A 26,233-nucleotide genomic window follows, 5' to 3' on the forward strand; every position below is an offset into this window, starting at 1 on the left:
GGAGCACTGAGCTCACGAACGAGTTAATGGGGATTCAGGTTCTCAGGAGAGTGCTGATGGCAGAGTCATAAAAAGGATGCTCAAAACCATCTCACCTGGCACAAGTTGCCATGGAAACTCATTTCCCTTACTGATGCTTCTCCTCCCCTCCCTAAATTACTAATAGTCATAATTCGACCAGTTATTAAAAAAGACAAGGAATGGGCCATGTGAACCCAGGCAAGAAATGGAAAAGCAAAAATGAGAAAAAAAATTGTGTTAAATAGAAAAGTAGATGCGTCACGGAAATGGTTTCAATTAGCTAGTGGATTATTTCCTTCTCTTAGAGATAAGTGTTTTGGTGGGTTGAAGTTGCAGGGAAAGAGTGGGGAAGGCTTAAAATCCAAAACAAAGGTCTTATTTTCTTCAAGATGGAGACCTCAAAACGTACCTGGCACATGAAAAGATGGACACATAGGTTTAGATGTATAAATCTCACATTCGCCCCCAAAATACACACAAATGTCCTTACCTAGGACCGCTGCCATCTTCACTGGGTGTCAACACAGCACCAACCAGTTATGTTTTTCTAGATGGCAACTTTTAGGATGGGAGGACAGTTTCTAGACAATAGGTCCTAGGTGTTGGAGTTCCTAGAACTCCTGGAGATTTTTGTACGATCAGCTTCTTACAAAACGCACACAGTACATTCATCCAGCATCTGTCATTCTGATGAGGGTTTTGGATCTTCTGAAATCTGTTCAAAGACTCTAAGTGAGAATCAGTGTTGTAAGGAAAGGTGGTGGGTATATAGGCGTGAAGCTGTTGAACTGGTGAGTTGTGTCTAGTCCACACACACGGGCTTTGCTTTCATCTTGGTAGAGTGCTGGCTGTTCCATATCTGATCCAGCTCCCTGCTGGACTAAGGAAAGCAGCAGAAGACGGGCCAGGTGCTTGGAGCCCTGTGGCCTCTATGGGAGGCCTGCAAGCTCCTGGCTTGTGGCTTCCCCCTGGTGCAGACCTAGCCATTGTATCCATCTAAGGAGTGAACTAGCAGATAGACCAGCTCTTGGTCTCTCACCCTCCTTCTCTCTCTCTCTCTAACTCTGACTTTCAAATAAATAGATGAATCTTTTAAAAACATTTTTATTAGTATTTCCAATGACAAATCACAAACTTTATTTAAATTTTACTGATGCCCAAGATTATTTCCTTAGCTAGAAATTTCTAGAAATAGTATTGATTAACAAAAATGGCACGTCTAAACTGTCTGTAAAAATTGTAATTGTTTATTCTTATCAGCAATGTGTGAATTCTCATCTTCCTACATTCTCAGTATCACTGCCTTAAAATTTTTAAAATGTCTTTGGTGAGATAAATTATTTGTTATTGTGGTCTCTTTTTTCTCTTTTGTGTATCGTCTGTGTTCATCTTTTTTATTGAATTGTTAAATCTATTCATGTGAGCATGTTAATCTTTCATTCACTTTTACATTGATTTTATGCAAACATTAGTAAGTACTGACCTCGTTTATTGTTTCCACTTAGTCATAAGTGTGTGTATTCAGATATTTTTAGTATTAATGTAATACACTTCATCAGTTTCTCATGGTGCCTTTGGCCCCATGCTCCCCCAGCCTTGTAGTATATAAACATTAATTAAACTTCCAATATATACAGAGTATTTTCTTCTTTGTAAGTATAAATGTGTTATGTCCAAATTTTATTTTCTGAGTTATATAACTTAGAAACCATCTTTCCTCTCCTCTTGCAAACAAATAACTAATTAGGAATATATCAGAATTAGAAAACATGTCACACCTTCCTCTGAATTTACACATTACTTTTGTGATACTTTTATATTCCCTGGGAAATATGTCTGGGATTCTATTGTTTCACTGATCCTATTTTGGCCCATATCGCTATAGCTAAGATTTTATAAAACATTCTAATTTGTGATATGTAAAAATCCCCCTATATAATTATGACTCTTTTTTCCAAACATTTCTAATTATGCCTATAGATCAATTTTTCTCATAAACTGAACAATTTTTCATGAAAGAAAAAAAAAGATCATAAGATATTAAGACTTGTTTATTGTCAAATTTGGTCCTGTAAAAAAGGCTTTTTTTTTTTTTCAAAGAAAAAAAGTATGTTCTCAGAGTTGTATCTAATCTGTAAAATACTAATAAAAAATAAAAGTTTTTTTTTAAAATGGCATTGTGTATTATCTTCCAAATCAGACAGAAAAGAGTTTATTTTTTTCTGGTAAGTACATTTCAGAGAGCATAGGATTGTAACAGTCTCTCTCTCAGTAAGTTTTCATGTGCCAGGCTTGCAGAAGCACCAGCAAATGTCAGTTGGGAAGATTAGTGAGGGAAAACGAAGTTTAATTCAGGAAAGAAAAACTTTCTGGAAAGGCCTGGAAAGAGAGTCCCCGTAGTTAAGTGTGTCCTAGACAACTCTTCTCCTTGGGATGTGGCTGTCCAACTCTCTCTTTCTGTCCTGCCTCACAGGGCAAATGTTTGGTAAGAGGACCCTTTTTTCTTTTGACTTGAAAATGCGTACATCAATGTTTTTACCACTGCTTTGAAAACTAACCTCCTCATGCTGGAGAAGAAATGGTTTCAAAATCACAAATTAAATTGTACATTTCAAGATTTTATTGTTTCAGCTGTTACTTAAGAATGGTGAGGAAGTTGTACAACTTTGTGGAAAAGAGATGTAGCATTTTTTTCCAAAAACAATCAAAAGTAGTTAATCTACTTAAATTGTAGCATGATGCTTGAGTAACCGTGTGGGTATGTGTGGATAGGACAGTGAGGAGCATAACACTGAAGTGCTAAAGCAGAGACATCTTGGAAAGTATACTCAAATATATGTTACATGCTATTTTTTATAGATTATGGCTGGAATCTAAAATTTTAAATAACAAATAGTACTATGATAATAAAATGAAAATCCAAACTTCACATTAAAAATCTTTTTTAATACCTATTCTAACATAGATCAAATTAAAAATGAAAAGTCCTTAGGTAAAGGAATTAGTTGAACACTAAACTGAATGCTGTAAGTTCGTAAAAATATGTTTCGTTTTTATCCAACGTATGAAAACTCACCGGTATACAGAAATTTTCAGTCTTGATCATACCATAATAAGATCTGATACATTTTTTTCTCATAAGCTTAAAAATTACTTACGTTTGTGTTGGTAAGGGAGGCAGAGACAACAGGAGAGAGATTTCCATCCATTGGTTCACTCCCCAAATAGCCACGGTGGGCCAGCTCAATGCTTAGAGCTGGGAACTCAATCTTGATCCCCCCCGGGTGGGTGGCTGGGATCCCTCAAGGACTTACGCCATTCCCTGCTGTCTCTGATGGTGCACATTGGCAGGAAGCTGGAATCCCAAGTGGAGCCTGCCCAAAAACCTGGCCACTGTGACCAGTAAGAGAACAGCGCCCTCTTGATTCTCCCTTGAAAGGTCCAGCCCTAGTGTAGCTATCTCCATTTCTGGCCCTATTGTGCTTGTACCCACTCACTGTGCTCTTTGAGAAAGGATAGGAGTCTGAGAGTATGAAATCTACATACACAAACACCAGGCATGAGCATCAAGTGGTTTTTAATTTTTGTCAGTTCTGTTAGGTTGTCTGGCTGGTATCCGTACACTCCTCTTCCGCCTGAGTCTTGAAGTAGCCTGGGGAAGGACAAGAGAAGCATTCTGCTCCCAACATTTTGGCCACCACAGTGTCACGTCTGGAACCCAAATCATTTTATCGATTAGTTTTCTGCATTTTTTGTGTTAGTGTGTCGAACTAACGATCTGTACAAGGAATTTTTGGATAAATACAGAAGAGGATGGTGCGGTAATTTTCCTCTGTTATTTGCAAGTATCTCTCGTTCTGAAAGTGGAATAGACATGCAAATAAGAAACACAATTGGCTGAATTCATTTTTAGAGTTCTCTGTTTATAGAAATACAACATTCATGTGTTGTACCTGGTGGCTATTAACTGCTGTAATTGCGCAGTAGACTCGCTAACAAGTTTGTTGAAGGTGCACATTATAATTTTAAAGGAGTTAATTGAATACTAATCCAATGCACAGCACAAAAATTATTTGAACCATTCCAAGGAAAGCCGAAAATCCCACCAGCTGCCTTGGTCTGAGTAAATCCCCTACCCCTGTGAAACTGAGAAAATGAATATTCAATATTTTTTCCATTTGAGTCTCTTGGCACTCTATTGATTCACTTTATTTTCCCAACAACTTTCTGACAGGTTTCCCAATGTGGATTCTGCAAATTCTTTGATATTCATCTTGTGATTGCCTTTGAAAATGAGCATGGGGGCCAACTTTGGGCCAGGGCTTAGAACTCAGGAGCTCCAACCCCTCACATCCCAAGAGCCAGCATCTCGGTCGAGTTTCAGGGTATTACCAGGCGATCCTCAGATCTAGGCTAGAATGAGACACCAGGAGAGGACGCCAGTTTGAGAGCATATGATCCCTAAGTTATGTTAGCAAACCAGGTTTCTGCTCTGGGGGAATGGGAATGCAAAGAGAGGTGAAGAATGCCTGTGCCTTAAGATTGTGCAAAGTAGTGGGGAAAGAAAGAAAAGCAAGCCTCGAGAGGTGAAAAAGCGGACCTGGAATCAAGCCGAGGTGGCAGGTAAAGTATGTCCATTCCTATCATTTTCGCCAAAGGAATAGTTTATTGGATTTGGGACATGGCAATGACCCACATCAGAGAAAGAAAGAACAAGGGACAGGTGAATCTTGTGTCATGACAGGGTCTTTGAAGTCTGTTTGTCACTGGTGTTATCCTAGCAGGTGCCTTGGGTGCACAGATAGGTAGCACAGGCTGTTTCTCGCCCCCATTAAGTAGCATCCTCTATTAACAAAGAAGTCTATTAAAAGTGGACCGATGTCTTTCAGAGAAATGAATCGAGGGCACAGACCCTTTCCCTGGCAGCCTGTACATCCACTGTACCGTCCTCTCATAGCACTCACGTAAAGTGTTTGGTAAAGGGAGCTGAATTTCCACCGTTTACTCCTTTTGGCCTTTCCTGGTGCCTCATTCTAAGCAGGTCCATGGTGGACTCTCAATCTTAGGTAAAACAAACTAGTAATTCCATGGTCTCTGTTATGGTTGAGGAATGGCTTGTCTCCCCAAGATATTTATGCTAGAAGTTGGGGGCAGTACAGAAAGGTGGGGGACCTCCAAGGAAATGGGGTTTGTGGTAAGTGTCTGGGTCATGGCTGTGTTCTCAAAGGGATTAATGCTGGGTTGCAAGGAGAGTGCTCCTGTAAGAGCAGGGTTGTTAGGCAAAAGCAAGCTTGTCCCGGTCCGTCTCACCATCTGGTGGCAGTCAGCATAGTGCAACATTGCAGAAATCCTTACCACATCTGGTTGCCCAGTCTAACCCCCAGAACCATGAGCTGAAGGAATGGGTCACAACGATTTTTGTGACTTCACCACCCAATGGACGAAGTCTTCTAAATACAACATTTCAGTGTGGCCAAGCACCTGGTTCTTCAAGCAATTACTCAGCACAAGTACTTAACAGCACCTGGCTGCCTGTGAATAATTGCTTTTAAGGATGATCTTGCAAGTATTTGCTCATATATACATATATTTTTCTGTTGTAAAGATGATTTATTTGAAAGGGATGAAGAGAGAGAACCTTTCATTTGCTGGTTCACTCCCTGAACATTTGCAATGGTTTGGGCTGGACCAGGCTGAACCCAGGAGTCTGCATCTAAAATGATTAGCAGGGGCCCAAGTCATTGGGCTGTCTCCTACTGCCTTTCTAGGCACCCTAGCAGGTGGCTGGATCCGAAGTGGAACAACCACATTGACTCTGATGCTCTAATAAGGAATGCAGGCGTCACAGGTGGCGGCTTAACTTAAGGAGCCACTGTCTAAGCCCCTGTGCATATTCTTTCTTTGACACCTCTCTTAAGCCCAAGATGTTTTTGGATATCACCTACGGAGCTGTACCTTATAGATGATATTCCACTGTGCTTCTCCTTGAATGATTGACATAGCCAGGACGTCAGACTGTTCTACACAGAGGCCCCTAAATTCACGGGCTCAGTGAATCAGAAACCACCAAGCTAGCTGTTGGGACTGCTGAAGTATTGACCCCGAGCAACCCGATGGTGAATTTAAACCAAACCTCAACAGCTTCTTGTTTTCTGATTATACTGAAAGCCTCCCACAGCCTGTTTAGAGCAGAATGTGAGAATGGCTAAATATTTTTAGTCTTTATTATTTTTACTGAGAAAAAGTCTCTAAAAGTCACATGATTTATAGGCAAATGGAATCTATTCTTGACTCTTTTATGGAGTATAGATGGGATTTTTACAAAATAAAAGTGAAAAGTGTACCTGTTGCTGTAGGCTTTGTACGATGGTTTTGCATGTTCATCAGGAAACCTGCTTGGATACAATCAGCCCTTATTTAATACTGTGAATGAATGCCCCCTCTCCTATAATATCAGCTGTGAGTTTACGAGAGGGCAGGCACCCCAGCTCCTTCATCCATCACAACCTTCGGCATTCAGCAGCTGGCTAGCATTTGCAGGTAACACTCCCGCATCGTTTACACGAACAGATAGACCTACTCCAAGCCAAGGGCCAAATCCAGCCCACTACTCCTCAGTGGTGCAAATAAAGTTTTATTAAAACACAGCAACCTTCATTCATTGACACAGGATCTAGGGCCACATCAAGGCTACAATGGAAACACAGAGACCGTGTCATCCACAAAGGCTGCAATTGTTCTCTGGCTTTTTTCCAGAAAGTACACCAGCCCCTGCTGTGCAGGCCTGCTGTGAAGGATTCACAGCACTGTATCAGTGACATTTAGGCTGTGATCCCCACTCGAGAGAGGAGGGAATTGAAGTTCGAGGAGGAGCACGGAGGGAGAGGAGGAGCAGGAGGCAGAATCTCCTCCGTGTGACTCCCAAGTCCATGCCTGTTTTCTTCCAGAGAGGAAATACATGGATGAGCTCACACGAGCAGAGCATTTGCGTAATAAGTTTAGATGGTAAAAATGAAGTGCTTCTCTTAAAGGTGTTACTTGCCAGGTCTCCGATTCCCTGGTGGACATAGGGGTACTGGGCATCCAGAGATGGATTTTGCATCGCAGCTAACCTGGGAGCCTGGCAATGCTGAGTAGCTGGCACCCTGGCTGTAACACGAGCACAGGAGGCTCTGTGGCCTCCTCCAGGACCCTCTGCCCTGGGCTCCTGTCTCTTGGAGAGAAAACATTAGCTTGTCCAAGTTCAAGGTGCACAGAGGCTCCAGTGGGATGGGGGGATGGTGAATTTCACCACAAATCAGGAAACACAGGGATCTGGAGGCTGGCAAACAAATAGCTGAAATATGAGCAGACTTGATTCCTTTACATTTAAATTTTTTTTAAAAAAAGCCCTCTTCTAATGACTTGGTGATTTTCACAGTGGTAAATGTGCTGACTTAAAAAAATCCGTGGGAGGTCAATAATTTTCCCTCTGCCTGTCATTGTGCTGATTGTGGTTCCGATACACCTTAATTACAGTACCTGCAGGTGGAGTATTATACAGTGTTTACATTAATCAGAACAGATTTACTGGGGGAAATAAAACTACCATTTCCCTAGGGTCGCACTTGGAGCAGCCAGCAACTGGGCTGACCAGCCTGGGGTTCCAAGTGGGACCCATAACCGCCCTGGGACTCAGAGCAACTCCATCCCTTGCTGCCACATTGGGTTTAAAGGCACATTCATGGAAAGTTCCAGAAGTTGTTTTTTTTGTGGGGGATTTTCAGGTCCAAAGCAGGGAATCTGTGTGTGTGTGTGTGTGTGTGTGTGTGCGCGTGCGCGCGTGTGCGCACACGCTATTCCGTTTGGGGATGGAGGAGGAGGCTGGATTTTGCTCTTGGCTTATCACTGCTGCTTTCTAGGTCGTTCTATCTTGGGCCTCTTACATGAAACTTGACCGTACATTTGATGAGCAGGAAGGCCACCGTGCTGGTGCATTGGGGCCGGGCCCTGGAAATCAATGGTGAAAGCTCCCAGCTCTTCATTTCACCTCCATCCTTCATCCACAAGATGGGCTTGCCCCAGGCCACTGCGGAGGTTTCCTAGGAGAACTTGCCCAGGCAGCGCACACGGTGCCTGGTGCCTGGTACACTGCAGGGGGCTCCGTGACAGCTGCCTGGTATTCACCAGTCACTGACAATACAGACGTTTAGAGAGTTGGTTTCCAGCCCCCTCCCTACTAATCAACAACAACGTGAAGCCTCAGTTTACTTGTCCATGAAGTGGGGACAGGAGCCCCTTACAATGGAAATTGAATGCACTTTGCACATTGGTAAGCCCTTAAAAGTGTTAGCTACTGTGGGCAGTGAAGGTGATCACTCCCTAATCTTGAAGAAAACCACACTGCCCTAAGCACCGGATCAAGGTGCGACCTGGCTGCTTTCTTCTCAAAGTGCTACTTAACGTCTTGGTCTTTCAAGAGTTAACATCCTTTCCAGTCTGGGGAATTCTGTTTAGATAAATGCTGTTTGAGGGCGTCCCTGCTCCCCACCCTGGAAAAGGAGTTTGAGAAACCACAGCGTGTTCTTAGAAAGGAAGAGGCCCCTGGGAGGCGCCAGAGACGGCACAGGGCAGCAGGGAAATATTTCAAAGGCAATAGCCCATGTAGCACGTCAGAGCAAACTCCTGGATCAGTCCGTTCAAGAAACGCTCAAAGTACTCAAGGCTTGCCGAGTCGCAGCCCCGTCCCCTGAGCAGGAAGTGTGGCCTCTCTGGGCACCAGGCAGGCACAAAAGGACTTACTGACCCCAAGACACCCCTCCTCCCGGGCCATTAGCAAAGGCAGCCTACAGTCCTGCAGCCCCCAGTTCAAGGTCTACCCTCTCACTTGGTGCAGGGCTTCCCAGTAGGGGCAAGATGTGTGTGTGTGTGTGTGTGTGTGTGTGTGTGTGTGTGTGTGATGAAAGAGAGACAGAGAAGACAAAACACTGGTTCATTTCCCAAATGGCCAAAGGTGGCAGGTGGGGATTCAATCTGCTCTCCTATGAGGGAGGCTCCAGGTCCTTGATCTGCCACTGGCTTGCCTCCCAGGTGCCGAGGCAGGGAGCTGGGATCAGGAGCCGGGCCTGCCTTAGAACCCAGACACTCTAATATAGAATGAGGATGTCTCAAGCCTTGGTAGACTGCTGACCCCAAAGCCTGTTCAGACAGCAGCTGTGAAAAGCCTTAAAAAGAAGTGTTGGAACGCTGCCTTCTGCTGAGAGGCAGCCCTTGTGCAAATAGCAGCTTTTCCCGGTGACCCTGGCACCCTGCGTGGCTGCCTGGAGCTAGAACTCTGAGTCCGCAGAGAGCCTCTGGGTGGGCAGCGGCGTGGAGGTTCAGGAAGCTGCTGGGAGCGCCTGGGGCAGCAGGGTCAACCTCAGGTCGGTCCACACACCCAGGCGGTTGACAATGCATGCCTGCTGTCAGCTGTCCAGGAGGGAGGGCCACAGAATTCCCACAAGAGAACCTCCGAGGAAGCCACGGGGGAGGGGGGTTGGGCCACCCCTTTCTGCCCTAGTGGCCCAGGTGCTCCCCCCTGCATCCCAGGGCAGAGGTAGGAGAGAGAAGGAACAGAGGCTGGGAGATGCTGGAAGTCGCTGTGGTAGGATTTAAAGGGCCCAAGGCTGGACGTCAGAGGGCAGAACTAAGAGGTCCACCTTGAAAACAATCATCACAGCTAACTCTTCACCCTGTGTTAGAACCAGGTACACCCTCCCACCCCCCTTAAGAGTTAAGGCTGCCGCCACTGTCTCAGAACCCGGGGGAGGTGTGTGCAAGCGTGTCGATTGCCTTTCCAAGGGTCTGGGATTGAGTCTTGGAATTCCCGGACTGCCAAAGTACGGGGTGAGGGGGAAGCACTTGTGCCCCTCAACTCTCACACAACGCCTCCCACACAGCGCCCAGGGAACGGATTCACCTGGGCACCCACACAACTTCTGCGCGATGTCCCTCTCACCTCGAGTGTGCACCGAGGGCTGTGATGACGCTGCGGGGAGCAGGCAGTGATGCGCCGACGGGAAGACGGAGGGGAACCGCTCCTAACAGGCGCACCTCTCACCTTCTTCCCCTTAGCAGCTCCAAACCTGGACCCCTGCCTGGCATGGCGTTTGGGGGATCACGGCGGACGTGTGCATCTTCCTCCGTTTAGCTGTGTACTAGGACACTGTTCTTCCTCTCCAGCACAACCTCCCTCTCTGTTTCCAGGGCCGTGGGGCTCCTCAGCCGGCAGAAGCCCTAGGGAGGAAGGTGGAGTAACCGAGGAACCGACACGTGTGGATTTCCCTGCACCGGTCGGGTGGAGGACGGCGGGGGCGGTCAGCAGATGGCGCTGTGCCGCACGCTATGGACGTCGTGTGGCCCTGCCGGCGCCGGGGAGATGGACAGCTCCGAGTTTGTTACTCTTCCTGGACTGCACGGAATGTTTGTGGAATTAAGTAGTGATTTCCTTTAGTCCTCGCCACTCTTACTGGCTGTGTTTTCAGGCCTCGGTGTGGGCCTGTGCTACCTCCTGGTTTTTCCTTGGTGAAATCAGGAATTTGTGAGCACACTTCAGCCCCTCCATCTTCACTGTGTTCACCAGCCCAAACCTGCGTGTTTTGAGGCACACGACTCCTAAAAAAACTGCCATAGTGAGATCTGAAATGGCTTGGGAAGACAGAGATGGGCTGAGACGTGTGAGTAAATAAAGCACCTGCGATTTTTCTTTCTAAATAAACAGAAGGGGCTTAATAAGGAGTTTTAGGGCTCAAGTGTGCTAGTGGGGGGCAGGAGGAAATGCGAGAAGACCCTGGCTGATGGGGGCTGATGGGGGAGAGAGCACTGTGTGATTTTTCTCCCTGCCCACCCCCCAGCCCTGAGATGCCAGGAATCCTGAATGTCTCCCTTGTGGGGCAAATGGAGGAGAGACAGGGTCCTCTAGGCTTTGGGGGCACCAAGTTCAGCCACAATGGACCAGCTTCACCATGCCAAGGGGCTCCATTCGTTAGGGTTCAGTATGTATTTAATTTTGCCATAAAATCTGTCTTCTCAAAGTAAACAAGGCGACTCTGTGTGCGTCTCGGGCGAGATGTATGCAGCTTTGTTTGGGATAATGGATTTGACATGAGTAAAAACAGTGGGGATTAAATGGACCCAGCGCGGATAAATATGACTAATTGTCATCTCCTCCTATCAGTGTAAACATCTCCAGCACTCCAGAAGGGAGGCCGTGGTGGAGCCAGGGGCTGGGGGGGGGGGGGTTCGTCACTGCAGACCTGATCAATCATAACTGATTCATAGAGCAGGCTGGAGAGGGGCAGGAGGTGGGGGAGCCTGTTTGCTCGCTCATGGAGGCTGAACTCAGCCTTTTGAGCATCCCAGGGTGCGTTATTGCTTCCCCTGGACCCGGTGCTGCAGCGCTGCAGGGCGCCACTCACTGCAGGGCGCCCCACAGGGGGACAGGCAATTTCTTTTCTTTCAAGGTGGACAAAACTTTGAAACTGCTAGTACAAGCCACGACGCATTCTTCACACCAAAGAACACGACTTGAAATCCTGTCTTGCACTTTTTTTTAAAGTCCTCAATGTAGTTGCTCTTCTTATACACAGAGATAATAATATTTAACTCTTCAAACCTGTTCTTACGACTTGGTTCTGCAAAGAAAGAGATGTCGCTCTGTGGATTTCTTTTCCTTACCGACCAAAGTGTCCCTTTCAAAGTGGGAGCTACTCTAGGGCTTTGAAACTTAGTCATTTGAAGCGGTAATTATATTTAAGGTGATCAAATAATATGATGGGGTATATTCATTTCCTAACATATGGTTTTTAACATCGCTGCTGGTTTTTTTTCACCTGTTTCCATTTTCAAGTTTAAGTTCAAAGACACGTTTCTAACCAAATGTCATTTATTATGTCAACGCATGCTGTTTATACTGCGAATATTATTAGCATGGTGAAATGAAACTTTAGTTCTGCGAATAATAATGATGTTTCAGGTTTGCTAAATATTACAAACATCGCAAATTCTAGCTGTAATATTCAGAAGCAGGTTTGGGATTAAAACTCAGGGCTGTCTTTCAAAGAAAGCCACATTAAATTTAAAATTAGTCAGGGATTACAGTTGCCTACGAAGAACGTCTCCACCTCCAATATGAGCAAATGTCATCAAAGTGAGAGGGGGGCAAAAAAGGAGAAAAGATGTGATTGTTTTGACACGAGTGAGAGAAGCTTCGTGTCGCTTCCTTTTTAACCTCATTTCAAATAATCTTTTAACCACCCTGAGGTTTCTGCAGAGGTAATCATGTCTCATCAGGCTTCTGCAAACCTGGCAGCTACACACCCAGAGCTAAGGCTGCGAGTTGAATCATCTTGCCCAACAAATCGGTGCAGTTCCCGCAGCGCACTGACAACAGTCGGCTTGGCCACACGCCCTTCTCCTCCCTCTCCTTTCTTATTTTAGTATGATGATTTTTAAAATCACGCCACCATTCAGTGCTATGCTCTTGCCTTGGATAATTGTGAACTGAGTCAAGGTGTGGGGTTGTGGTTCCTAGAGCTGTAGGATGAGCTAAAGTAAAAGCCAGCCGGCCTCCTGGGTGAGGAGGACAGAGACCTGTTGAAATGCTTCTGGGAAAATAAGCACATGGAGTTCCCACCCACTTTTGAGAGAAAGGCAGGGAAGCGTGGGACGCCAGGTGGGAAGGGCCTTCCTTCACTGGCTTGCAAACGTGCACCCTCACTTCTTCTTAACATCACTCAGAAATTCACAAATTGTTGAGGTTCAACAAACAGGACAGAGGAAACTATGTTAGCAGTGGTGTATCTGCAGATGAAAACCAAAAGCTCCCTGCTTAACCCTGGGACACACACACAACTAGAATGCAAATGGTGGATCACCTTCGCTTGACAAGAGGTGCCTTCATTTCACTTCCTCTCACTTTATCATTTGATTTGTATGATTTCCAAATCACAGTGGCTATCGTCTGTTCGTCCCCCTGGTGACAGAGGACAGGTCGCTGTTGTATCCAAGTTAATAACGCAGTAATACAAGCCTGATGACCTGGGGCGATGGGCCATGCTGGCCGGGGTACAGTGCTGTGGGCCTGGGGCAGAGGGCGGTCTCTGCACCCAGACACTCTGCTGTGATTCAGGGGCACAAGGGCAGAGATAGCAGCAAAATGGGGTGCCTGTGCTTTTATACCAGCAAGACTGAGAAATTTCTAGAACACCTACCCGCTGCAGGTGAGGCTCTAAACGGAAGCCAGTTGTTTACTCATTAATCAAGCAAGATAAAGGGGTGAGGGGGGATAGCAGCTTCATTAGTGCTAGGACAAAGCAGACAGGAAGTGGAGTTTTATTATAAGAGCATGTAGGAGTGTTTAAACAGTCCACATCCACATGCATGGAGTAGCTGTGTGTCTGGCAGGAGTAAATTTATCAGAGAGGAAAAGAGAGAGGGAGAAATCTTTAATACCAGCAGCACACACCCCATGTGTAATGGATTACTATGAAAATGAACATGTACAGAAATACTTACACATCTTCATATCTACATGTATGAATGTATTTAGACTGTAGAGTATCATGTGCAGCATAATGACTCACAGACTCACAATTTCTAATTAAAAATGGTTTGATTGATTATTCAAAGTTCTGCAGTATTGACTTCGGTTTATAGCATGTGCCCAAGACTGCATTATTCTTCTGCAAATAGAATTTTCACCATCATGCGTGGCTTTTCATAGGTTTTGATGCCAGACCCCAACACTACACACACTGCTGCCAAATCCCATCTTCTCCTTTTCCCTGTAAAGAAATAAATTAAAAAAAAAGCCCACCTGTGCAGTTAAAAATCACCAACAGTTAAGAGAGAATAAAAAGAGAAAAGAAAATCCAATTCCTGACCCCTTTCTCGAATGGCGACAATTATCAATGGACAACTGCAGTAAAAAGTGCAAGCTGCGTTTGGAGGGTGAATCTAATAACCCAGCCCTGTCCAACGAATATTAAAATGGCCAAGTAATTTGCCCATTTGACAGTGGCTAATGAACTTAAGTATGCAGAGTGAACTTTAATAATTGAGCAAATTGTGCAATTAAACCGAAAACAGCTGAAAACTAGAAATAAAATGAACTCCCCAGTTTAGCAGGAATGTGACTGTGTGTTTTCTGCCTGTGTGGGTTTCCAGAAAGCAGCTCAGAAAGGTTTCAAGTGACTGTCCCCTGGACTGTGACGGTTGACCATAGCAATATTGACCCCGTTTTTGCTTTTTCTTTTTTTTGCCTCTCTGTAAGGGACCACTAACAAGACTCTCCTGTGATACCTTTCCGAATTGCCATGTGGTTGGAATTATACAACAAACATCCCACTGGCAGGGTGCGTTTTAATTTTGATGTGAGGTTTATGATCCTATCTGTGTCTATTTTAAATTTAAGTGGATTACATTTAGCCAAGATCCTTTTACTGCCCTGGCTTGGCTATCTCAGACTATTATGTTCAGCTTCTGCAAATCTACTAATACATAAAACCGTAAGAAGACTGTTACTCTCCAGCCAGGTTGGGCTGCAGACATCAGATTAATATTTGATAACACAGAAGGGCCCTTAATCAGATTTGCTTATTTTATGACAGAATGTTTCTGCAATTATGATAATTGTTGTGCTAAATATGTTTGTCTTTGGATCCTGGCTTTGGGCATAATCTTCTCTCTTGAAAGGCACTCAATATGGGACTTGAGAGTCCTGCACAAAACCCAATTAATATTAAGATGACAAGGCCCGATGAGCTCCCCGAGAGGCAGCAGCTGAGCGGGCTCTAACATCTTAAGTACAGCTACTTGAGTGATCAAGTACATCTGAGGGAGACACACAATTCAATAATCCCTTTCTCAAGAAAGTCAAGAGCCCTATGAGATACCAGGGAAAAATCAAAGGAACACATCAGAAAGGAAATGATGGGTCCGATGCGGTGGTGTCTCTATTAAAATGCAAAAGTTATGGATTTTTTTCGGGGTGATGGGAACCTTTTCTGTTTTTATCGATTTCTTTTTATAGCCTGATGATTTCTCTAAGATTATCTTAAAAGCTTAAAGAAAAAAGGGGGTCTCATCAAAAGGTATCTTCCATGACAGGGGCAATAGATAGTTTTGGAGAACATGATATGTGGCTCGGGTGCAGTTCTGTCCGGGGAGAAAGAAGCCCTGTTTATTCAACCGCCTGAGCAAACGCTGCCCTGCAGCCAACACGGCCAGGCGGAAATGTTACTGCCACTTCCGGTCCATGCCGCAAACCCACTCTTGATCCCACTGGGTCAGCTGGGAAAGAAGAGTGGACAGCTTGGGGCTTCCTGGGCATTCCACGATGGTGGAGTACAGGGATGCAACCCTGCCTTAGCAACTGTGTCTCCGTTCTCACTTTGGAAAGCAACCGCCTTTATTCCCTGATCCCCAATGTCCTGACGTCATGGCTGACTTTGTTGGATTTACAGCAGAATTCGGTGTTCAGAGTTGACATCCCAACCCATTGATTTGCAATCAGAAATTGGTTTCCTGTCGCTTTAAAAGTGAGGCACTAAGGAGCAGCAAGAAACAAGACTCTTGGAGCTAAATGGAGCTATAGTTCAGGCTCGGGGCCATTATGCTCTACTTTTCCAATGTATTTGTTCCGTTAAAATCCTCTATAATGCACTGTCAATGGGTGGTGACACCCTTGTAGGTGACTTACTGCTCTGTGAAACTGGTTTTGTAAAAATCCTTTTAGCACAAGCCAAAAGTAAAAACCACATAAAAAAATTGCACACACACACACACACACACACCCCACACATCAACTAACACACCTGTGTTGATCCCTACAACTGTGCTGGTACCAGTACACCAAGTTTCTGCTTACTCCAGTGCCCAGTGGGTCAGCAGCAAGCAGCTCCTCTGCTGGGCTCAGAGCCTCCCTCTGAGCTGGCTTTGCCCCAGGACAAGTAAAGCCAAACCAATGCGCATCACCTTGCAGGTTTCCAGGTCAGTCTGGAAGAGGAAGAGGCTTTGGACCACTTGGCTTGCTTTAGGATCTGCACCAGGTGAAGAAGGACTGACTCCATGGTCATCCCTGCCCCTCTGACACACAGAAGCCTCTACGTACTTGAGTCACATGACACCTGGTGGGCAGGTCATCCTGCACCTGCCCCTTGCAGTAACAAGGGAATCCTGGTGAGGGCAACTGACTAGCTAGTCTGAAGCGGACACAGATTTCCCCAAACTAGGCTAACACGCCCAAAGGCAAGTAGGAGAGGGTTTCTGACACAGATTTCACTGGAAGCTAACACACACACACACACACACAGAGTCCCATCCTAATCCAGATTCTGGGCCGCCTAAGAATCCCCTTTGGCTTATTTTGCACAGCAGAATCTGGCAGGATTTCTAGTGAGAGATGCCTTATCCCAGAAACAGGGTCCTGTCACATCAAAAAATGGATCCCCCGCCAACCAAGCCTGGGCAGTCCTCTCACAGACAGAATTGCCCCAAATGGCAAGATGTTTGAAACAAAATGTGTCCCTGGTGCCTTCTGAGGTTCCTGCTAATTAATATTCAAAAGACTCAAAGCTAGGGGCAAAAAAATGGATACCAAAATCATACATATGTATATGTCTTTTAAGCTTTATTATAAAGGCAAAATAACCCCTTACTTGGTTAAAATCCAACTTGAGTCAACATACAAAGGTGACTGCACTGTAATACTAGACATATCTGCATTATGTAGGCATGCTACTGCGCCACCAGAATCTCTCAATAGTAATTATTATGCCAAGCACCCTGTTGGCACAATTACACTAAAGCTCTAATTAGTAGCAGTAAGATTAGAACCCCTACATGTTAAATCTGTAGAAGCAACGCTGAGTGAAGGATTTAAAACAGTTTCAAAACATTGTATTGTCTTTATTACAGTCTTTATACTTCAGTAAAGAAGGGTTTTCTATAAAATGCACTTAAAATAATCTGGTCCTGTCGCTAAAAATAGGAAAGATAAGGTAATTGCAGTCAAACCTAGTGAGTTGGCTTGCTACCTGGGTGCGTTAAATCGAAAATGACAAATCGAGTGAACTCTGGAGGGAGATGCCTACTTCCTCCCTGCTGGACGCAATGGTAGTGTTCCAAGCACCAGCTCCCGGATGGTGCAGGAACCACACTTGTGGCGGGCCGGCCTCTCCCTGCACGGCTTCCTGATTACCTTGGAGAGAGCGGCCGGGAGCAGGCGTGTTGCATGCGGAGCCAAGCTCCCTCACCAATGTGATGTCGGCATGCGGGAGGTTTACCTGTCTTCTTAGTGACCACGACGACACGGGCTGGCCTGGAACAGCCCGGCTATCTCCCTTCTCCGGCGCCCCCAGGCGCACCAGGCACATTTCCTCCTTGCATCCCCACCCGCGCACCAGACACTGCCACTTGCCAGGGAGCTGAGGCTGGAAATTTGGGACCTAGAGAACCGGAAGCTAAGAGAGTGAGCGTCTCTGCCCTCACTGTATAGTTTCAAGGCAAGCTGAAAGCCAGCCCGGGTGGCAAAGCTCTTCTAGGAGCTTGGGGATGGGGGCGGGAGGGAGGGTGATGAATGATGCTCAAACTCCAGGAAAGAAGAGAAGCAGGTGCGGATCACTGAGTTCCAGGTGGAGGTGTTTGGAACCCGGACTTTGGATTGCTTTTTCTCTGGAAACTGAGTCATCCCAAGTTTATCAAAATGTTTTTCAGGGAAAAGCAAAAACACATAAAGGATCCTCAACAGTCAGCGTGGGGAAGAAAGCAGAGTCGTTATGTCTGCCTGGTGGGTGAAGTTTTCCACAGACACAACCAGGTGACCAAATACCAGGCTCACGCACGCGGCATCCTTCCCACTCAAGCCCAGTCCCCTGCAGAGCAGCTGCTGCTGGCAGCTCATCAGCCCCAGCCCGGGGGCCAGTCAGAGCCCTGGGCATCTGAAAGTATGGTGAAAGCCATAGGCTCTGGTGGGAAAGTGAATCTATGGCATACCTATATAAATACAAGACTGTCCACTGAATTCCAGAAAAAGCTAACTGAAAGACAAGGTTAGTTTGGTACCCTGATCTTTCTGAAATCCATGACTGTGTGGAGGTGTAGTCTTCAAAAAGTTAACAGAAAATGGATGTTACAAGAAAACTATGCACTCTACACACACACACACACACACACACACACACACACACACACACGCTTTTCAGCACCCCATGGGCAGGACCTGACCTTCCTGCTCAGACTATGCAGCACTGAAAACACAGTTATCCTGGAGTAATCTGCCCATAAACAGCTAGAGACTAGATAAACATTTGAAAAAAAAAAAAAGGCCCAGGCTTTTCCATGGAACCAAATGCATTATTTATTTCGCTTCTGAAATGCAAACCCAACAACTGTGGCAGTCCTTAGGATGAAACTACTAGACTCCCAAAGCTTTCTGCAGTTCGAGGTTAAGTGTCACCCCATGGCAGTTCTCCCCCTCCAACCAATTTCCCATATTTACTTAGTGAAGACACATCTATAGGCTTAAGAAATGTGTGGCCTTTTGAGCCATTGCATCCCAAGCATGGATGCGGCGGGGGGATGCAGAGGGGGGGAAGGGAAGAGGACAGAAGTCAGAGGGTGGCCCTGCATCCCAGGACGGGTGTAGTTAGCCAGCCGCTCTGAAGTGCTAGTTACTGCAAAATTAAAGACAGAGAGAGCAGGGTGTTTTCTGGCTTCTCTAGAGGACCCTGGCTTTTCCTTCATCGTCGCAGACTGGCGGCAGGAAACGAAAAGCTCCCTCTTGCCTTCCAGGTTATCTAATTGCTGTCATAATTCCTGTATTTATACGCATGTATGTTTCCTCTACAAAAGATGGCCACAAGAGAGCTGCTCTGTCTGCAACTGTTACAGAACTATTAAATGTATATTAGTATGGTCATTTTTATTTAATGGAAACAAATAGCAGTTAATCTTGTTGGAAGGGTTAAGTGGGTTTACTTGGTGGAGGGCAAATCCCTCTGAATGCTTGCTTGCTTTCCGAATAGCTGCAGTTGCTGACAGATGGTCTTTGTCTGAGCGTAGCTGCGGACAGATACAGTTCCTTTTTACACATTTATGAAAGTTGTAGATATAGATGCTTGGTAATATGCTGTGAGGCCCCGGGACAAAGAGCAAGCTTGGTGGACAGAGAGGATTAGATTGCAGATCAGCGACAGATGGCCGGCTTAGCAGAGTCAGATAAAATTAAAAGGAGGGCAGTGGGTGGCGGACAAAAAGAAACCACTTTCCATGTAAAAGTTGCATCTTTTAAGACAATGGCAGCATGGGACATCAGCTTTCTTCTCAACCTGGTGTTGAGTTCCCGGATTTACATTTCTCCTGCAAATAGGCATTTTGTGTTTGCCTTTGCGGAGGAGATGGGATTAGTCTTTGTTGATCAAGCTTATCAAAGGGAAAGTAAGAAACAAAATAATTAACAATTTGCCTTTCAGTTGGCCAGGGAAGACTACTTCCATTTGCACAATGACATGGGATGTTTGTATGTGGGTCCTCTCTCAGGCATTCTCTCCTAGCAGGCTTGAGCAGATTTTTTTTTATAAGCCTCGTGGTAAAATACACATTTTTGCTTACTCCATATGCTCCATTTAAGCTTATAACATCACTATAACCTTCGTCAAATAACCATACAACATATTTAGAGTTCATTTGTCACACTGAAATTATTCATCAGTGTCTTGAGTAAGTCTGGTAATATTTATGGGCTGTGCTATTCCATGTTTTCTGGCAATGCAGTTTGCTAGATTTCGTAGATTTACTGTGTCTGCTTTTTTATGACTGACATAGCAATAACCAGATTGCAAAGATATTTATGTTGTTTGTGGCTTAGCAAGATAATTAAAGGATATAAATTAATCAAGTGCAATTAATTAGAAACTTTATGTTCACAGCAGTCCTTCTTTGCATGTATAATTTATATTTATTGATTTCCTGGCTTTCATTAGCCTATGAGATAACAGCAAAAATGCATTAGAGAAGAAAATGTACAATTAGCGTGAGAGTGAACCTTGGCATAATGGATAGATCAGCACATGTTTGGGGCAAATATAAAGCTTTGTTAACTGTCATAAGCAGTTAGAATTGATGAGTGGCATTTCACTACATATCTTTCAGCTGATTAACGGCGTTTTTAAAGAGTCCCCTTAATGGGAAGCTGATAGGTTGGCTAAATTTACATTTTAATCAGCGTATTTATGATAGAAGTAGCCCCAGAAATTCATTGGCGAAGGGCAGGGGACATTCCCGGAGGGAGTGGGCTATAGAAGAGGCTTTGGAATCGGGCCACTCACCCAGTCCTTCCCTTGTCATTTGTCCAAAAGTGTCTGGAGAGGGGAGGGGCAGGGACCCTAGCGGCCCACTCCTGACCGAGCAGGCTCTGACTAACCTCCAGAGGCACGGTCAGAGGTGTGAGATGCCAGGAGAAGGGGATTCCAGTCACACACTGTCCCTATGGGTCAGGTGTCAGCTCTGTGGCCAATGTTTTCCAAACTTCCTCATAAGGTCTCCAGGTAAGCGGGAGAGGGATGCTGGCTCAACAAAGGGCAATGCCACATTGGAACTGCTTTTCCTGTCTCCCAGCTGAGTTGAGAGCCAATGCCACAGGATCCCAGGAAACCAGATAAGAGCCGCGGGCCTGAGTGCAGGAGATTACCTCTCAGGCCCATTGCTTGACAGGTGCCATTTTAGAACTTAACAATTAGGAACCACCTCTGAATGGCATTCAGATATGGGTTCTGTCTAGCCAGCCAGCAGATAGGTTGTGGAACACTCAATGCAAACTGCAAAAGGAGCAAAAAGTAGATCCTCACATTGTCATTTACTTGTCTTCTTTCAAAACAGAAGACAGAGGAGATGACCCTGACTTTCAGGAAGAGACTTCGAAGAAAGCAGACATGTGGAATCTTTCACTCTGCTTGAGCAATTACAGGTGCAAGACTCTCCAAGGGACAGAAACGATCTCCTTCGCGTGGCTCCTTTGCATGCATCATGGGGCCAGCTGGGGGGGGTGGGGGGATTGAGGCTTTTCTATTCCTTAAGAGGGACTCATTGGGTTGGTGTCATGGGCAGCATACAACAAAAACACCTCACTCAAGGTTGGACAGCTAATGAGGCCGCAGAATGGAATTCAAGCCTGGCGTGTTAAGTGCTCCTTCATGGGTCTCTCCTGGCCCTGCCATTCCCATGAGGCGATGGGATGATACGGCTGGACAGCCCTGTTACCCGGTTAATGGTGACTCCTAAGATGGTCTTTATATGAAAACATGTCAGGAGGCCCACTGGATCGAACGAGAGAGCCTTCCTCCCAGGGGTACCCATTCCTGATGAAGTCCCCAACCAGGGAGCCCCTCCCCTCTGCTCAGCAACAGACTTGAATCAGGTGAGGCTGGGAGCTCGGTCTTCCCTCAGGCAGGGACAAAAGCCATCGTGGGCTCGTTCCTCTTGCTTCGGCTCTTGTGCAGCCTGAATCTTCCGCTGAGTGCTGGAGGAATCCCATAGGTGTGGATTGAATATTGACAGGCTCTTCAGTGCAACTCCTTGCCCAAAGGCAATTGGAGTTGAATGATGAATGCCAACTCAAGGCTACAAATAAGAAATTACTTTCCATTTGTCTCAATGGAAAGAAATCCTTATTAGACCCTAAAAAGAAGAACTGAGCATATCTGTGAGGTTAATATCAGTGAAAGAGGATGCGGTTTCTGCTGTATGTGGTGATAAGCCCTTTTTCTCCTTTTCATAGTAATTATTATTATCATTATTAGTATTATTTTACCCCTCAATTGCCTTCGGATGTTATCCAAGAGGAAGAACTTTATCGCCTGGGAAAAGCTCCACAGTATTATTTATTTCATGTAATAAAATGTATGTAATGATCATGATTAATGTTTGTTTATTGTTGTATCATTGTGTTTTCTTTCCAGTCTCAGTGTGATACTGGTTTAATTAAACTTGGGAGAAGGGTGGGTGTGGGCTTGGGCGACAATCTTCAGAACTTTATACAATAATACAGTCTGCACTGGGTTGTATTCACGTGGCGATTAAGATGAAGACATCCCCATAAATGACGGATTCTGTTTGTTCCGTTAAAAGAAAGTCCATTCCCCATCCTTTATTGTGTAATTTACAGATAAATATGTTGTGCCTCAGACCAAATGCTTTTATGTACAGAAATTGCAATGACAGTAGAAATTATGGTAATTGAAGAGTGCTCCGTGTTGGGTTTTTCTCTGATCACACGAAATGCTCATCAACAGCTTTCGTAGCCATAATCATGCCCTAGATTCCAAATTATTTTTTATTAGTTTGTTATCCAGTTTAACCGCCTGTTTGGGGAAAGAGGGGGAGGGCTGAGGGAGAATAGGCAAATATTGCTTCTGCTGGTTGGTAAGATTCCTGAGGAAATTGCATAGGTCTGGTTGGGGCCAAGCTTTGCATCACCTATTGCAAGATTTCTTCATCCCTTTGGAAAGAATCAAGTGTGGGTTCTAAATGAAAGCCTTGGAACTTTGAAATTAATACGTTTTGAAAGCTGAGTTCTGACGCCCCTGACTTTAAAGCACTTGTCACCCTGGACAAAGCATTCCAGTGTCTATTGTCCCATCTCAGAATTAGCACCCTTGAAGAGGGCAGAGTATAGTTTGCGCAGCATACATACCAGATGTGATATCAATAGTATGGTGTTTACATTTTTCTGTTATCTTTTCTCTTTGATACTATATTGCAGATATATTGTTTCATGTCTGCTAATATTTAGGTTGTCTTCAGGTTTTCCCTATTATAAATAATACTAAACATTCTTAAGGGTGGCTATGCATGTATGCATACATATGCATATATGCATATATATATATAATGTGTGTGTGCATGTGTGTACGTGTGTCTGTGAGACAGAGTAAGGGGGAAGATATGTACAAACATTTTGACAAGATAGAATGTTCTGGACCAGAATACACAGAATTCAGATTTTTGACACATCTACTAAAAAGCATTGCAAGGGAATATATTAGCTTAAATACTATACAACTTTCTTTTCCTTCTCATTTTATTTTTAAAGATTTATTTTATTTTTATTGGAAAATCAGATATACAGAGTGGAGTAGAGACAGGGAGGAAGATCTTCCATCCGATAAATCACTCCCCAAGCGGTCACAACAGCCAGAACTGTGCCTATCTGAAGTCAGGAGCCAGGAGCTCTTCCGGATCTTCCACGTGGGTACAGGGTCCCAAGGCTTTGAACCATCTTCCACTGCTTTCCCAGGCCACAAGCAGGGAGCTGGATGGGAAGCGGGGCTGCGGGGATTAGAACCGGTGCCCAAATGGGATCCCGGCACGTGCAAGGTGAGGACCCCAGCCGCTAGGCTATTATACCGGTTCCTAATTTTCCCTCTCTTTTTATAGGTGTAGTTAATATCTATTTCTTAATCTGTGTCATCTATACAGAACACATGCTATTTAATTATTATTCAGTTCATTTTCTAATTAGTAATGAATAGCAGAGCATTTGATAAATGTATTTAGCCACTCAGGTTGTTGTCGATTTTAGTTGTTTCTCATTTGCTTACTAGTTTGTAGAATGTACATTGATATTAACCCCTGGTGGAGTAAACGCATTTTTGAATTTCATTTTTTTTTTCATTTTTATTCACAGGAACCTGCACAAGCATTTATTTTCTTTTAAAAATATAAGTGATCAATTAAGAATAGAGATTTGATGATGAAGAGAAAAAGGAGGCTGAGATTTGAACTGTGCTGTATTTCGAACTGCTCCATGCAGTTTCTCTGTGGGTGCTGTCAAGGTTCCTGTCTGCAGATGCACCTATGAAAACCAGATGTAAATTCAGATTCTCCATTTCAACCGCTGGGCTTCTCAGCCTCCCCTCAGTCCTCAGTCACCGTTCATTCTCCTCATGCTGCCTTTAGAGGAACCTCTCAGCCCATCCCTCAGAATGGCTCCCACGCTCACTTGGGAGGCACACGGGCTACAAACTCAGCTCCAATCCCATGCTGCTGTGGCTTCCCAGACACCTGCAGCTCAGCCTTCTCCCATTCCGCTCTTAGAGACCTGGGGTATGTGCATTTAGACCAAAGTCTTCTTGGCAAGGCAGGTATTTGTAATGGCCCCCTCCTTCCCTAGAGACCGAGATTTTACCAGGTCCTACACCAGATGAGTCACGTTAATCCACTGGTCTCCTTCCTGAATCCACAACCTGCAAAGGGACCCTTCACACCAAGCAGCGATTCTGGGAGCCAGAAAGCCTGTGGTTTGCTTTGCCTCCTGGAAGGCAAGCAGAGGAGCCAAGCCTTAAGAGGCTGTCCATATCCCCACTGTTTTTCATTCCTGGTACCTGTTATTGACACTAGATGAATAAGTCCAGATGAACCTGCTGAAGGGTGAGAGACCACAGGGAGGAGACTCATGCCAGGAAAAGCCATGCTAGGAAAGCTAGTCCTTAACTTATCAATTCAATGCAGACACATGAATAATCCCAAATGAAGTCCACTGTGCCTATTCGAAAGCAGAAGACATACCAAATCAGCCCATACGCTGTTGAGTGGTTAATTCTTGTTTAAGCCATGTTGGTTTTTTTTTTAATACAGCAATTGATGATTCATAAAAGGCTTCCTTTTCCATTTTTTAAAGAATGGACAGTTTACCCTCCCACCCCATGATAAGACTGAGTTTTTTTCCTAAAGATTGTTTATTTAAATGTCAGGGTTACAGAAAGGGTTTGGAGAGATAAAGATCTTCTATCGGCTGGTTCACTCCCCTGACTACCACAGTGGCAAGGCTAAGGGCCAGGTTCAGGAATGAGCTTACTTTTACCACTTAGGAGTGTTGTAGAAGGGAGATGTTGAATGTCATTTTGTGATGGACAGCTTTTAATGATGTACTCTTCAGTTAGCTCTCTGATGTGCCAGTGCCGTTGATTTGAGTTTAATTAATAGAATAGTTGTAGCAGAGAAATACAACTCTGCACAGGGAGCTGTGGTCCTGTGTGTCCCCCAGAGGTTGGTGGGCTGAAGGCTGGGTCCCCAGGGTGGATGGAGCTGAGCTTGGGGAACCTTTAAGAGATGAGGCTTGGTGGGGGATGCTGAAGCCATTGGAACCATTACTCTCAGTAACTTTGGGCTTCGTACTGTCTGCAAGAATGGGTTGATAGGAAGCCAGTGAGCCTGGCCTTCCAATCTTTTTGCTTCCTATGTCCTTATGTCAGCCTTTCCTTTCCAACACACCCCACCATGGAACCCCTTCCTCTCTAGCACACCCTCACCATGAGAGTGACTTAGTCAGAAGTCACCCACCAGAAATGAACAAATGCTGCTGCCACGCTTGTAGACTTTCAAACTTGGAGCTAAACAGACCTCTTTTTTGTCATGCAAAACCTAGCCTCGGGAATTTTGCTGTAGTCACAAGTAGACTAATACAGTACATTTCTGGTTTTCAAAGACTGTCTAAGATTCTGCTTAAATGTAATATAGTGGTTCTCAGGTTAGCTGGTTTCTGTTTCCAGGTCTCTAGCCTCTTTACAATTTGCTTAGGCCTCAAAGAACTTTGGTTTTTGGCCTGACGTGATGGCCTAGCGGCTAGAGCTTCACCTTAAGCACACAGGGATGCCATGTGGACACCAGTTTGTGTCCCAGCTGAGCCATTTCCCATTTAGCTCCCTGCTTGTGGCCTGGCCATGCAGCACTTGGGGAATGAGCTGGCAGACAGAAGATGTTTCTCTACTTTCTCCCTCTCTTTCTCTCTGTGAATATGATTTTCCAATGAAGATGGATGAATCTTAAAAAAAAAAAAAACCTGATTTTACCAACTGATGACTTTTTTATTAGAAATTAAAACTTTTTTTAAAAAAAAGACTTATTTTATTTGAAAAGAACGATAACACATACACGAAGAGAAAGAAGAGAAACAGATTTTTTTTTTAACTTTTCAAAATTTTTATTGCAAAGTCAGGATCACAGAAGGAGAGACAGAGAAAGATCTGTCCACTGGCTCACTCCCTAACTGGCTGCAATTGCTGGAGCTGAGCTGATCCGAAGCCAGGAGCCAGGAGCCAGGAGCCAGGAGCTTCTTTCAGGCCTCCAATGTGTGTGCAGGATCCCAAGGATCTGGGTCATCTTCTAGTACTTTCCCAGGCCACAAACAGGGAAGAGA

This window comes from Ochotona princeps, chromosome 16, assembly GCF_030435755.1.
Source record: "Ochotona princeps isolate mOchPri1 chromosome 16, mOchPri1.hap1, whole genome shotgun sequence".
Taxonomy (NCBI): Eukaryota; Metazoa; Chordata; class Mammalia; order Lagomorpha; family Ochotonidae; genus Ochotona; species Ochotona princeps.